A 14,311-nucleotide genomic window follows, 5' to 3' on the forward strand; every position below is an offset into this window, starting at 1 on the left:
CTCAGCTCGCGCTGTGTGGACTTTGTGGCGGACAAACACGTGCTCGTGGGTTTTCTCGGGGTTCTCCTGTTTCGTCTCACTTTCTTCATTCCATCATTTCATTCATTTATCATAATCATCGTCTCCTTTAGCCTAAACGGCATAATCGTGGGACGTAAAACTGAAAGAAAGATAAGAGATAGCGAAAAGCGGTTTTCTCGAATTGAATTTACGTTCTAACAAGGGGCGCATGCGAACCGTGACAGCTAGATATTTATAAAAAGTGGTACCCTAACTAATTATGGATCGCTAATCATCGTGGTGATAGTCACTCGGGTGGAAATTTAAAATTTAAAATTGGGAGCGATTGTACGTAAGAAGTCTTCAAGACATTTTTCCGTTAATGTAATCTAAATACAAAGTTCCTCAATATGTTCGGCAAATCAACATACACTCACTTTGTCTTCTTTCTTGGCACTTGGCTCCTTTCATAGTACAGGATCACTGTCTCCACTGTTCTGCAACGTATCTTCACATGGAAGAAAGGCCAGTGAATCAATTTGGCTGCAAAACACAGAAAACTCTAATTCTTCATTATAAAAGTCCTGAAAAACCCAATTCTTGAATTTTACGATAAGTACCTTGTCGTAGATGGAAGAAATATCCTTGTATAGGAAACATCCAAACTTATTTTGAACTGCGTTGTAAACTGCTACTTCAAAGTCACGTACAACTGTTGAAGCAATGCATAAGCAACCGTTATAGCTATTTTTCCTATCGGGACCCTTATTACATATAACTTAGTAAATAATCGAGATTCCATTACAATAATCAAAACAGGTACTTCAGAAAAGACAGACGGCTAAATGCCTTATGAAAATGATTTCTTACGTTTATATGTTACATGTTTACATATTGTTCTCCCTTTCTGCCATTTTTTCCGCCTGCCATTTCTTCCGGCTGCCATTTTTCCGTCTTCCATCTTTTCCGCTCTAAAAATGAGCCTGCCATTTTTCCACCTGCCATTTTTACCGTGCACCAAATGCAAAGATAAACAAATGGATTTCTATAAACAATTTTTGTTTCCTTATGAATATTTTATCAGTATATCTCCTTTAAAACTTGTGATCTTAACTTCCCGCATTGTCAAGAGCCATGCTTCAACAAGGCAGCATACTGAAAATATATTAAAATAACAATTATCCATTTTATGTGTAATATGAATGTGCAGTGGGTTATTATTATTTTGTATTCTGAAAGAAGAGTTTGGCTTTGCTTTCAGTATGTAAGGGGTCCGGATCCCTTGAAAGAGTCATGACCCCTCTTCCATCCTCAAGAACAACTAGCTCATTACATCACTACTGAACCATAATAATGGTGAAGAGCAAAATAATTTTGTACCAACAAGAGAACCACCTGAGTAACTTTTTTTTAAAAGTTCCCCCATTAAATTTTTACATGAGAGCTATTTCTGCATATCAAAGAGCTTTGATGGTGCTTTCAAGTTAGTGAGGAATATTTTTATTATATTTCTCCATCATTTCATGGATAGAAACAAGGAACTCTGATGTATCTATTTCAAACATAACTTGAGCTTTATTTTTCTGTTTTTTTCTTTTACCGTAATTGGATACCATTTACTGTGGAGAGTACAGCTTTCTTTTAGTTCAGGTGTATCAGTTCAACTTGGATTCACGAGCGAGGAGGTATCTCGAAGCAAAGAGGTTATACTCATCAATATTTACAAGACCATGTTTTTTCTCTCTCAACATTGAGTTTCTCAACAAAAAATACTATATTACAAACCGGTAACTGACACGTAGGGACGCACCCACACAAGAAGTCCGCTGCGCGTTCGAACCCCCGCCCTCACACTTTGTAACTCAACATACATTGGTACACTTTGTAAATAAAACTATACACTTATTTAAGAGATAAATTACTGTTGTAAACTACTGTTCCGTACTCATCTTCTCTACTATTTCTTTTTTCACCAAAACCATCAAGTTTTATCAGTTTCCGACCAAAGTCACAGACAAATTTTGTTTTTTGTATTTAGGTCCGGAACACGAATATGAAGTTCGTAGGTTCTTTTATTCAGTGAAGTTACCAGAGACTTCCAATACAAGGATTGGAGATTGTGGGTTTATTTTACATGTTAATGTCCATTCATTTTAAAATCGTCAATATTTTTACGCTTCTAATCTCTAAGTAAACAAGTTTATTATTATTATTATTATTATTATTATTATTATTATTATTATTATTATTATTATTATTATTATTATTATTATTATTGTTGTTGTTATTTGTAATATGGAGAGGTTTCATATTGCAAGTATTCGGGCAAGCGAGATTTTGGGCGGTGATGTATCGGCTGCAAGGTTTTGTCCGCATCCTTACCCAGACAGTTAGGAGGCAATGCAGTGGGAAACAGGGTAGTATGAAAGTGCACCATGAAGAACACACTATTGCAAGTGGTTTCTTTTTACGAATTCGAACTAAAATATACTGCTTAGCAAGCAAATAAATAAATAAATAAATAAATAAAACAACATAAAAAAGTAGTGCAATTTGTGCGGAATGGAGAAGAATATATTTGCCGTATGTTTGTTCCATTTTCGGGAAGAGGACCTTCGGGAAAGTGTTCGTGTCATTGCAGACGCGTTAGGCATATACCATGCCAGCGTGTTTTGGTGGCTCTGTACAATCGGTAAGGTAAAAAAGTTAGGGTCATGGGTGACAAACGAGTTGACACCGGTCAACAAGAATCACCGTCTGGAGGTTCTTTGAATGTAAGGAATAACCAGGAAAGTTTCCTACATTGGATTTTCACTACTTATAAAAATGGATCTGCTACTACAATCGTAAATAATTAGGACAATCGTTGGACCTTGATCGAAGTCCAGGACGGTTTCCAAAACCCCTAGAAAATGTTATTGCTAGTATCGTGATGCACAGTGAGGTTGATGTACCATGTCTTTCTCCGTAGAGATAAAACCATTACTGAGGATCTTTACAGTACTAAACGCCATGAAAGCAACATAACTTCATCCGCAATCAGTCAGAAATGTTCAAAAGCCATGATGACTTTATGTTCCATAACAATGAATGTCAAATGTTGCTCCAATGGACGTTACAGATTCTCCACGAGTTACAGTATGAAATCCTTCCTCATCTATTGTATTCTCCTGCTGTCCTTCCCACTAATCACTATCTCCTGAACATATCAAGTACTACATGGGAGGGAAGACTAGGTAATGATCTGGCGCTGCAACGTGCGATTGAGGTTTTATTCACGTCACAGACTGCAGATTTATTTCGCTATGGGATCCAATCGTAGGCTGTGAGCTCCTTCGTGATTAAGCGGTTAGCGCACGCGTCTTTGGCGAGGGAGACCCGGGTCCGATTCCCGGCGAGAGCTCATGTGGATCGGATTCCATGTTAATCGGTAGGTCCCGTCTCATATAGCCTCGCTGCTGAAAGGGACTTTAAACTGAAACTCAACAACAACAGTAGTACTCCCCTCGTTGGCGCGAATGAATCACAGTGACGTCATGGATCAAAGGTCAATGACCTTGGTCCGGGGTCAATGATCTAGGGGTACCTAGGATCACCCCCTCTAGATTTTGGCAGGGGTACTATGGCCCAACCCTAAATTTTGGCAGGGGCACATAGGACCACCCCCCTTAAATTTTGGAAATCGCCAAATTTAAAATTTGGGTGTGGTAGCCTAGGACCATAGTATGTTCCTGTATCACTATTGGGGGTCTATCTCGTTCCCTTCACGGGTAAAAAATTGCCAAAAAGTCAAATTTCGGAGGGTTTTGACCTAATTTATCCCCTTTCATGAGATGTTATTACCTTATATGGTTATATGGGTGTGTACAGGGCTCCATTCCTTTTCACAAGACATGGGCTTTAGGCCCAGTTTATCCCCTTTGATGAGGACCTATTACCTTATATAGTTATATAGTTATGTATAGGGGTTCAATACTGATACAGGAACATACTATGGTCCTAGGCTACCACACTCAATTTTTAAATTTGGCAATTTCCAAAAATTAAGGGGGTGGTCCTATGTACCCCTGCCAAAATTTAGGGGGTGGGCCATGGTACCCCTCCAAAATCTAAAGGGGTTGGTTCTAGGTACCCCTAGGTCATTGACCCCGAGGCAGTGTCATTGACCTTTGACCTATGACGTCACTGTGAGTCACTCGCGCCAACGCGGGGGAGTACTACTACAACTAATCATTGACTGATGGAAGGAAAAAAAGTGTGTGGTTGCAGATGGTGATTATTTTGTATAACCAGGTATTGCGGCTTTCATTTCTCTTGGGGTGGACATTTCATTTGAACCAATCTAATAGTTTAGAAGGTTATCAATTTTTACAATGTAGAGCGATCTACTTGTTTTTCGAAGCAGAGGAGAACAGTCAGTGGTTCTAACTGGAGATTATATACAGCTAATATATTTTTCTCGCTGCTGTTTTAACTTTCATGACAACTTCTGTTTAATTCTTTGCCGTGTTTGTTTCTGTAATTATGGAGTGCATAATAGATAAAAGACATCCATAAACAGTAAAAACCATTAATGATAACAGAGAGACATATTAAATCCTCTGACCGCTGATATACAGAGATCTACACAGATGTTGTAGCACAGATGAAAGATTTCTACTATAATTAACTACAATTCTTTGTCTAACAGCGACGGATGGAGTTGCTGGTGAACTAATAACTGATTCATTGTGATTATAACGGCGGAAAAGGAAGATGAGCACTAAGCGACTGTAAATGGGAAATCAATAACAGCCAAACAACAAAAACAGATTGCGAGAGAACGCTGCTTTAATTATTCTAACGAAGCATGTAAAGCATTTTTAGGATAAAGTGATTTTACTAGTTACTTAAATTACTGACCTAATGTGTGTAATTAAGAACTCTTTTTCAACACTGTCTTTATTTCATTAAGCATTAGTCCCTACTTCACATGTTTAATCAAATCATTTTGTTCTACGTTTACCAAAGAGAAGGGATAATCTTTTACTGGCTACAAGTTTCGATATATATTTTTAAACAATTATACTGTACTAATTAACTTTGTAATGTACCATTACAGTTGAAAGTAATGGCAATTTTTTTTACGCACCCTGTACCTAGTAATTTTTTTTTAATTCAATTTCGGTTTAGTTACACAATTTATTTACTCTCTTTACTTCGAATTAAATATAATGAATCGAAAGGTTTCATTAGTAACCATATTCCCACTGAATAATATATTTTATTTATATTTTGATTAAGTGTAAATCCCATTTTCGGATATATAAGTTGAATAGTTACAAGGTTTACCATTCTGACGTCATACCGAAACATAGTTCCGTCAATGGATATAAATTTTCTTAATTTCAGACCAATGTAGAATTTAGTCAGGTACCTAATCTTTCCCTCACCCCCTCTCATTAGTCCATAGTCACTTTCAGATCCGGTTATATCTGGATTTGCCAAATTTCTATTTGCTTTGTAATTTCCGCGGCTAAAGTTTTCGTTCTGATTGGAGGAATTCTCCTACCTCTGGCGTTTTCGGCGCAATGTTATCATAATAATCGAAGACACGTCACGAAGCACTATCTGTGGAAGTGATCACCATATTTTGACTCCATTAGGACTGAAATTCAAACGAACTTAAGGTAATATCCAGTTAATTTCATTGATAAACGTCGTGTGATCATTTAGGAGCCAGAAACACATATTTTTGTTCAAAGAACTGTAAAACGAGAGGAAAATATCTGCTTCCGGATTTCTGTTTACTAGGAAGCCATGTTTGCTGCCCAGCTAGAATAGACAGAGTGAAATAGTGACTTTACTTTCTTTTTCTTTCAAACCATAGATTCAGTTAGGGATTAGGGAAATTACGACCTGTTTAGTGCATGTTGTTCGTGTATACAGTAAATGTGATTTTTTATTATTTATTTAGTAATTGCATGTACGTAGTAGGTTTGATAGTTGTAATGTAAATAATCATAATGGCAGCTTAAGTTAGCTTAAAAGGGCTCCTATCCCCTTTTCCAAATTGAACCAGTTCTAGCGGGGGAATGGGTTAGTTATTGTTTGTTTTAGGGCCTTTTCCCCTCTCAGGGGAAGGGTCCCTCCATAAACCTCGTTAAGGTGCCCCCAGGGCATCAATCTTTAGTAATAATTATGTAAACAATTGGTCAGGTCAATTGGACCTAGGGTTACCTTTCTCATTTTGCCCCCCTTTAAGTTTAATAGAGCCGACTGTATATACCAACAAGGGAGTATTTTTCGTCAACATGCATGTAACTAAATGGTGCATGTTTGGTTTAGTTAGTTGTTTTTATGTATAGTACTAACAGTGGTGTATGTAGTTAGTAGTTTTGTGTGAGTGTGTGAATTTTCGGTTAGGACAGTGTATAAATATGCGCTAATTTAGTACCATTTGTCTAACTCGAAGTATACTAAACCGGAGTAAATATTAAATTTCTGATTAATGAGTACAAGTATATATTTCAGTACACGGTAAATTATGCCTCCACTACAGCGCCATTGCGTCCGGTTTCGCTAATCAGTTGTTTGTTGACATTACGACATCGCATGATTTAGTGATCTAGATTGTTTGATTTTGGCCATTTATTCTCAAATTACTTCCCGTGGACACGGTTTTCGGTTCAGATGAGTATACCTTCATATAAGATAGCATGAGATCTTACTGTACTGAAAATTTCAGCTTGCTAGGTCCAGTAGTAATTGAAATATCTACTGAAATAAAGAATACCTATTTTCTTAATAGAAGTAAAGCCCATATGCTGTTACTGTTTGTTTCAAAATGTAGTATTAAATTCTCTTTTCCCGTGGCTGTAGAAAATTCCATTGTTGCTTTAGTTTTATCAACAAATCAGAAATAGATTAATCGTTGACAATTTAACTTTCAGTGAATACACGTATGATTTTTTTTAAACCTGCGAAGTAAATACAATTTGGGTGCTTCGAAACAAAGAGTACGTGGTTCGATGAATGTTATCGTGTAGTAGTTTGAGCGTGATAGATTGTGATAGTTATATATATTTATTACTGTGTAATGTAAATATGTGTATGGCCTGCGTGTAAAATGTATGAAATAGGGTGTCTGTAAAATATTACTTCGCGCGAAAATTAGTAGATAATGAATGAATGTAATGATATATTAATAATATGATATAAAATATGAATGAGATGATGACACCTATATTTAAATGGATAGGCCTAGTGTATGTTATGTGGTGAAAATATGAATATGTTTACTAAAAAAAAAAAATCTCTCGCGTTTTGACTTCTACACCAGTACATTCATCCAACCGAGTTTGCTACTTGGATAGTAAATTGTAGTTGGGAATTGTGTGTTACTTCGCATTTATGTACCTCATAATAACAGCCCCAGATCTTAAGCCTTTCAATAGATAGGGTAGCATCATGTGGGAATTACTTCTAAAGGTTGACAGAAATGATAATTAAGAAAAATAACTGCTATTTCCTGTGAGCATCGAAAAGTACAGGTTTCGGTCATTTGTACCTTTAACATTCATTGCCTTTCCGAGATTTTTTTTTTTCGTTGCTTACCTTATTTATTTATTGTGCAGTGTTCATATAACTCAGTTCGGACTATCCGATTAAATCAACTGCTACTAAATTAATATTCACGTCATTAGCGTACCCGGACGTCGACCCCTAGTCCCCTTAAGTATTTTCATGTCTTTTCTTAGTTTAATTAGATGAGGGAAATTAACGACGTCCCAGACTGTGGCATGTCTGCGCAGGGTAGCCATCGGTGATGTTTGGGTTATTGAAATCACCGATCCAAAATTCAGTTTATTTAATTTTTTTTTATTTTGGCAAACTCTAATTAGGGATATCTTAGCTATTACTCTAATTTCATTACTATTCTGGAATCTTCTAGTTTCCAAGAGGTCGGATGATTTTTTTTCTTTTGAAATTCTAAATTAACGCCGTCTCTAACCTTCCGGACGATTTTCGGGACCCTGCTGGTTTGGGCCGGATACGGGGATCGGATTTCAATCTTACAACCAAACTCTTGTGGGATTGGGATCTGATGGACACAGAACTTGCATCCTTGGCAGCAGGGCGCTCCTTGAGTCTACGTATTTGAGTAGACCACCCTTTTGGCATGTTAAGAATATTTTGGCTATGGATTTTGTTGAGAGCGAAATTCGACTTCTATCTTTGTAGCGTTAGTTATTTCCCACTTAAGTCTTTGGCGCCCCTATTCTTCGTCTTCCTTTTTCTCTATCTCTCTCTTTGTCTTCATTACTTCGAGATTTTTTTTTCAAATTTTTTAACCTCCCCCCCCCCCGGTTTCTGAAACTCATGAAAACATACAATATTCATATCACTTATTTCGATCGTATGTACTAACTGAGACATCGAGGGATGCAATTCGTGGAGGTATTGCAGCACATCTCAGGACCATTTTCGCGATATTCAATCCACCACGGGAGAAACTGACGAGAAGGTACACTGTGCTTTCAGATTCCTAGAAACATTTGTTATTCATTGATCGTACAAATTATATCCATTGATTACTGATTTCTGGTTTTTCTTTCTATTGATTGGTCATATAGTGTGTATGTATTAGTAGTTTGGGCCCACTAGTTTCGAATAACATTGATTTTTTTTCTGTATATACATCTATATATGTACTTACATAGTTTTAAAAGTTACGTGCCTGCTCTATTTGTTGTATTTCCACCTCTTATGTCAACTTATTAAATAATACCAACTATTTTTTTTTATATACGCGGATCTTTAGTAAATTGAGAATGATTATTGATTATCGGGTTTACATATAAAGTACAATGTTGCAACCTTATGAGGGAAAAAAGTGAATTTTTATAGTCAGGGTGTTTGTTTATTTTGAGCCAATAAAATATGAATACTTATCGAATATAAAAAGGTTATGTAGATATTAAATGTCGACGAAATACTACGATGGATATTAAAGTGAAATTTATTATATTGAGTAATATGAATATATATATATATGCGAGTATGTATGTAAAGGGCTCGGTATTTACCCTGGTTGTTTTAGGTTGCCATAGATTTTTGACACCCGATATTAACCAACTATTTGTGATATATAGTATTACCGCGTAAATTGTAATAAATGACATTTTGTTGAGTTGTTATTGATGTTTGTGACTATTAAAGTTGAATATCATGTTAAATACTGCATGTAAATAAAACAAGTAGCAGGTCGTAAGAAAAGTAAAAATAACCCTAATCCTTATCCAAATTTATTTTGCGAGATCATAGTGAAATCAGTAAGCTACGAAACAGTGTGCCCCTCCAACGAATCCTTCTATCAGTAAACTATGAAACACATCCTTCCCCTACGATCGGAAACCTAACTATTCAGTGACTAGAATCTTTTGACTACACGATCTATACTAGAAAAAAAAATAGTGATCTTAAATTCAATGAACTGAAATTTGGTTAATAATTTAATGTGAATACAGGAATATGGAAATATGTTCCCAATGTTTGGGACTGGACTCGATATTTTAAATCTCGATAAACTTTGAAATTTTATATCAAGTGCGTCAAGTGACGAAATGAGAAATTTATATATATATAATATGAAGCAACTATTTGTCTATAGTTAAAACAAAAACGACTAAATACTCTCATGGACACAAATCACAGTGCGTAAAGAGAGTTGAAAAAGGAGTTATTATCGACGTGAGAACAAAGACTCATAAAATTGTCGAAATGTCTCCTCTTGGGACAGAGACTCAATAAAATGCTACTAAAGTGTTTTTTTTTTAAGAATGATTAACCAATTATATTTTTTTTCTTTCTTTTTTTTCCGCAATGATATGTATTCATTGCACTGAATCTTAAATATATTGACCTTTGAATTTTTTTTCCTTTATTTTTGTCTTTCGTCTTTTGTCGAATTTTTTTTATGTAATCCAACTTTTAATATATCTAGAAAGATAAATGTGTTATTTGATATTGCTGAAAGTAGCAGATTTCTGTGCATGCTTATGAAACATTCTTTTCATGTATTAAATTTTTCCTGTTATGTCAAACTAAGTTTTCTTTTATTGAAATGTAATAAATGTCTATAGAAATGTAGTTAGGTTAGTTTAATTCAACTAAATACAACCTGAAGTATACATTGTCCTGTATGAATGTGTGTGTGAGTGAAATGTAGGCTTAGAATTAAGTGCACCAATTATTTTGACATATATGTGTGACTTATTATAATTAAAGGTAGTTAGCAATTAAAGTCATTGAATGTTAATACTAACTTAATTTAAGTTGGCTCTATGAAGGAAGTAAAAAGGACCGAAGTAGCCTGAACGAATGATCAGCATGGGAGAACTGTGAAAGTCAAAATCTTCGACAAATATGTGATACTCTGATTTTTTTTTCTTCCTCTGTGGTCGATTCTAACATGCCATCAACTTCGTCGTTCATTTTTCAAATATTGGATATTAGTCTAGAACTTCTGGAAATATTGAGTAAACGGTAAAATTAAACTTTCTCATCTATCTCAGAGCTAGATTGGGATAATTCGGTAGTTGGGGTTAAATGGATCTAGGTCGGGGATGTATGGGTTAACATGTGTCTACCTTTGATCACCTTAATACCAAACATTCACCCAATAGCTATTGGAAATGATCCCAATTCGATAATTATTCACTTTCCCTTTACCATATTTCTCAAAATATCCAGTAACAGTTTCCTCTTTATCACCTTCTTACTTTACCTCTTTCCTCTTCTATCTTCCTTTTCCTTTCTTCATCTTCTTCTTCTATTTTTAATAAAACTGAAAAGGGGGTCGTGACTGGGAATTCTATATGTAATAAACACGGTCATGTATTTATTTGATTTTATTTTCTTTAGAAGTCCGATAAAAAGTTTTCTCGTTTCGATCGAACCTAGTATGTTCGAAATTAAGAAATGGGTAATATATTCCAATGTAATTAGACATAAGCTGATAGCTTCATGAATATCCCCACCAGGGGGAAGGGTTCCCACTCACGACTTATTCCGTGCATCACATTTGTTGCAGATTCTTTTTTTTCCCTCAATCAGTTTTAGATTGACGAGCGGTGACAGGATTCGTTGTTATGGAAACGGTGGTTTCTATGGCAACGGCTTTTTTTTCAGTTTAAGAATGGCGACACGTGACAAGACTGTTGCCATGGTAACGCATGTTTGCTGTGGTAACGGATCTGAAAATGCTTATTGAATAATACCAGTTATCATGCCAATCAGTTTTTGATTGGTGAACCGCGACAAGAATGGTTGTCATGGCAACGTTTGTTCCCATGGCAACAGATCTCAGTTTAAATGGCGACCGATAGATCTGAGTTTTTTTAAGAATGTCAAAGAGTGAGGTTGAAGGCATGTTGAATTGATTACAACATTGAAATTAATAAGAGAAATTTTATAGTCAAGTGAAACAAGTAGAGTCGTTGGCTACTTTGTCATTTTTGTTTCCTTTTCTAAGGGGGAAAAAGAGAAGGATTGTCAAAATTTTTTCTAAATTAGAACTAAACGCTAGAAGGGTTTCAAGGAGGGAAAGAGAATGGGAGTCCTTTAATTTATGAATAATACTTGTCTTGATAGCGAATAAGTATTTTATAGTATATGTGTATTTTTGATATATATCTTGTCTTTTGTAAAGTGTGTCAAAGCTATGGCAACAAATAAAAAAGTTGTTTTGTCACAGGACGAAGGTGAAGTCACGTGCACTCAATGCACGTTAGATGAAAAAGAGAAAAGATCTCGCGCCCCGCGGAGATTAATAAGATGCACCGGTTGTGGACTAAAATGGATCCACTTTGCTTGCACCAATTTGGATGATACTGCTGAAAATGCAGAAAAAGTTCAAACCGGCGAAATAATAAAATATTGTGAGGATTGTGAAAAGGACCGAGGCCAAATATCTCCAGCGGAGATATCTGACCTCGATGATGATGAAAAGAATGGAGATCACAATGATTCTCGTGATCAGACGGCAAACCCGAAGGAAGGAATGTCATCTGGAGGGTCTGACACGTCTGCATTAATTCGCCAAATGATGCAAATGATGAACAACAAATTTGATGAATTGAAACAGAACGGTGCAGAAATGAGGCGTGAGAATGCAGAAATGAGACGTGAAATAAATGAAAAGTTTGATACCTCGAAACGAGAGACCGATGCTCGATTCGAGGTACTAAACAATAAATTTGACCAGATCTGTTTAGACTTTGCTTCTTCGATTAGCAAATTGAAAGAGCAAACGTCTACTGAACTAGAGCAGGTTAGATACCAGGCCCAACCTTCCTCCGAGCAGCTCAGAGACGAAACAAATGAAAAATTAAATGAAATAGATGTAAGGTTTGAGAGCACAAACAAAAGATTTTGTGACATCGAACAAAAGGTTGAACAGCAGCAGGCTGAAATAAGTAAATTAAATGTTGTAATATCCAACCTATCAATAGAAACTAAACTAGAGTCGGTTGATCAAAGAATTAGTCAAATTCAAACCGAAGTAGACAGCCTTAAGGGGAATATTACTAAATTGGAACTCGTCAAGTCTGATATCTCCTATCCTTTTCCTGATGGCGATTCTCCAGGGAAAATTTTCCCAGAAACAAGTAACGTCCTCCCGGGAAAGAGTCAAGTGTTGCCTGATGCACGGGACACAGCAATGTATTGTCCCCCGCATCAGCCAACCTCGAAATCATGGTTGAGTAATTTCGATGTACCGATGCAGTCGAGTGTTGTGACTACAACAGTCACTAGCGTAAATGCTCACTCTACCTTTGGAATGGTACAATCTTACAGCGTGCTGCCAGGAGGGGAAAGGAGATGTGCCGGACCGTCGGTTACTGCCGTGGTGGGTCCTAAGTTCGAACCTCACATGGTCAACACTAATTATAAAACCTCTCTTGGTCATATGGGAGCGTTCAGTTCGGTGACCACTCCGTCGGTGGCAAATCCGGTGACAACCCCAACCGCTCAGGATAACGCGTTGATTCCAATAGATTCTTTTCCTGCCCCGTATAGTATGAGCTCTAAAGTTTCCCTCCGGGATATTGAACGTTTTCCCACTTTCGATGGGAACATTGCTAACGGGTTACCTCGAGTTTTTCTGCGAAGATTGCAGCAATATCTAGATATGTACAAACTTACTGATGGGGAACGCCTACAAATAGTCGAAAAATGTTTGATCGCCGCTTCGGGCGCATGGTTTGCCTCTGTTAAATACCAAATCCGGACGTTCAGTGATTTTTTGATTCTTTTCAAAGAAGAGTATTGTAATGAGCACATCGAGCGGCTCCAAAAGAGAAACTTACAATCACTCCGGTATGATCGCTCCAAGTATGGGTCCCTCTTGGACTATGCTTGGAAAATCATTGAACTATATTATCAGATAGCTGAACATCCCTCTCAGGCCGAACTGGTAGATATTATAGTTAACGCTCTTCCACCCGATGAGTCCCGGGCCATAGCGTCCCACTTGTGCCAAACGGTGCGAGAAGTCACCTCACGTTTAGCTGCCTTGTGCGGCAAGGAAGTTGGTGGTCCACCACAACGATACTTCGCCCGACAGGCAAAGATTCTAAAACCGACGAAGACGAAGGTAACGGCAAGTTGCCAGACAGATTTCCTGAGTTATACCCAAGCTGGATCTCGTTATCCTAGTGGGTATGGCTCAGAAAACAACACTAATGGCCGGCGACTATTTAGGAATCGGCCCATGTTCAACAATCGCCGGAGTTATCGTCCCTATGACCGTACCAACATGGAATCGAACCCGGATAGGGGCGATAACACCAGGAGGAATTTTAACAGGACGTACGGAAGAAGGGAGAACGGTAATAGTCAGGGCAATAATAATAACAATAATAGTAACAATAATGTAAATCGACCCCAGAATTCAGTCCCTTCGCAAGTGCGTGGTAACGGTGAGCCTAGAACAATATTAAATGGGAGTGATAGTCGCGAAACTGCGGTAAAGTCGACAAACTAACGCCGCAGTTACCTGATGAAATGGGGGAGGATAACTGCGGGTACATACACCCCATTAACTACAAAATGCAATATTCTAATAATAGTAAATCCGAGTTTCAGATACAAGAATACCCCTCGCCGAATTCCTTAGAATTTATAATAAAATTCGTAATCGATGAAGAGCCATTTGCGGTGGGGGAAGAACGCTATTTCTCGGCATCTCCCAGCCTAAAGGGAAGTACCGGTGGCGTTGAACTTGTTGCTACCATAGATAGTGGTTCGGAGCTCTGCCTAATGGACT

The sequence above is a fragment of the Thermobia domestica genome, chromosome 5 (genome assembly GCF_964235325.1).
Source record: "Thermobia domestica chromosome 5, izTheDome1.hap1.1, whole genome shotgun sequence".
Lineage (NCBI taxonomy): Eukaryota > Metazoa > Arthropoda > Insecta > Zygentoma > Lepismatidae > Thermobia > Thermobia domestica.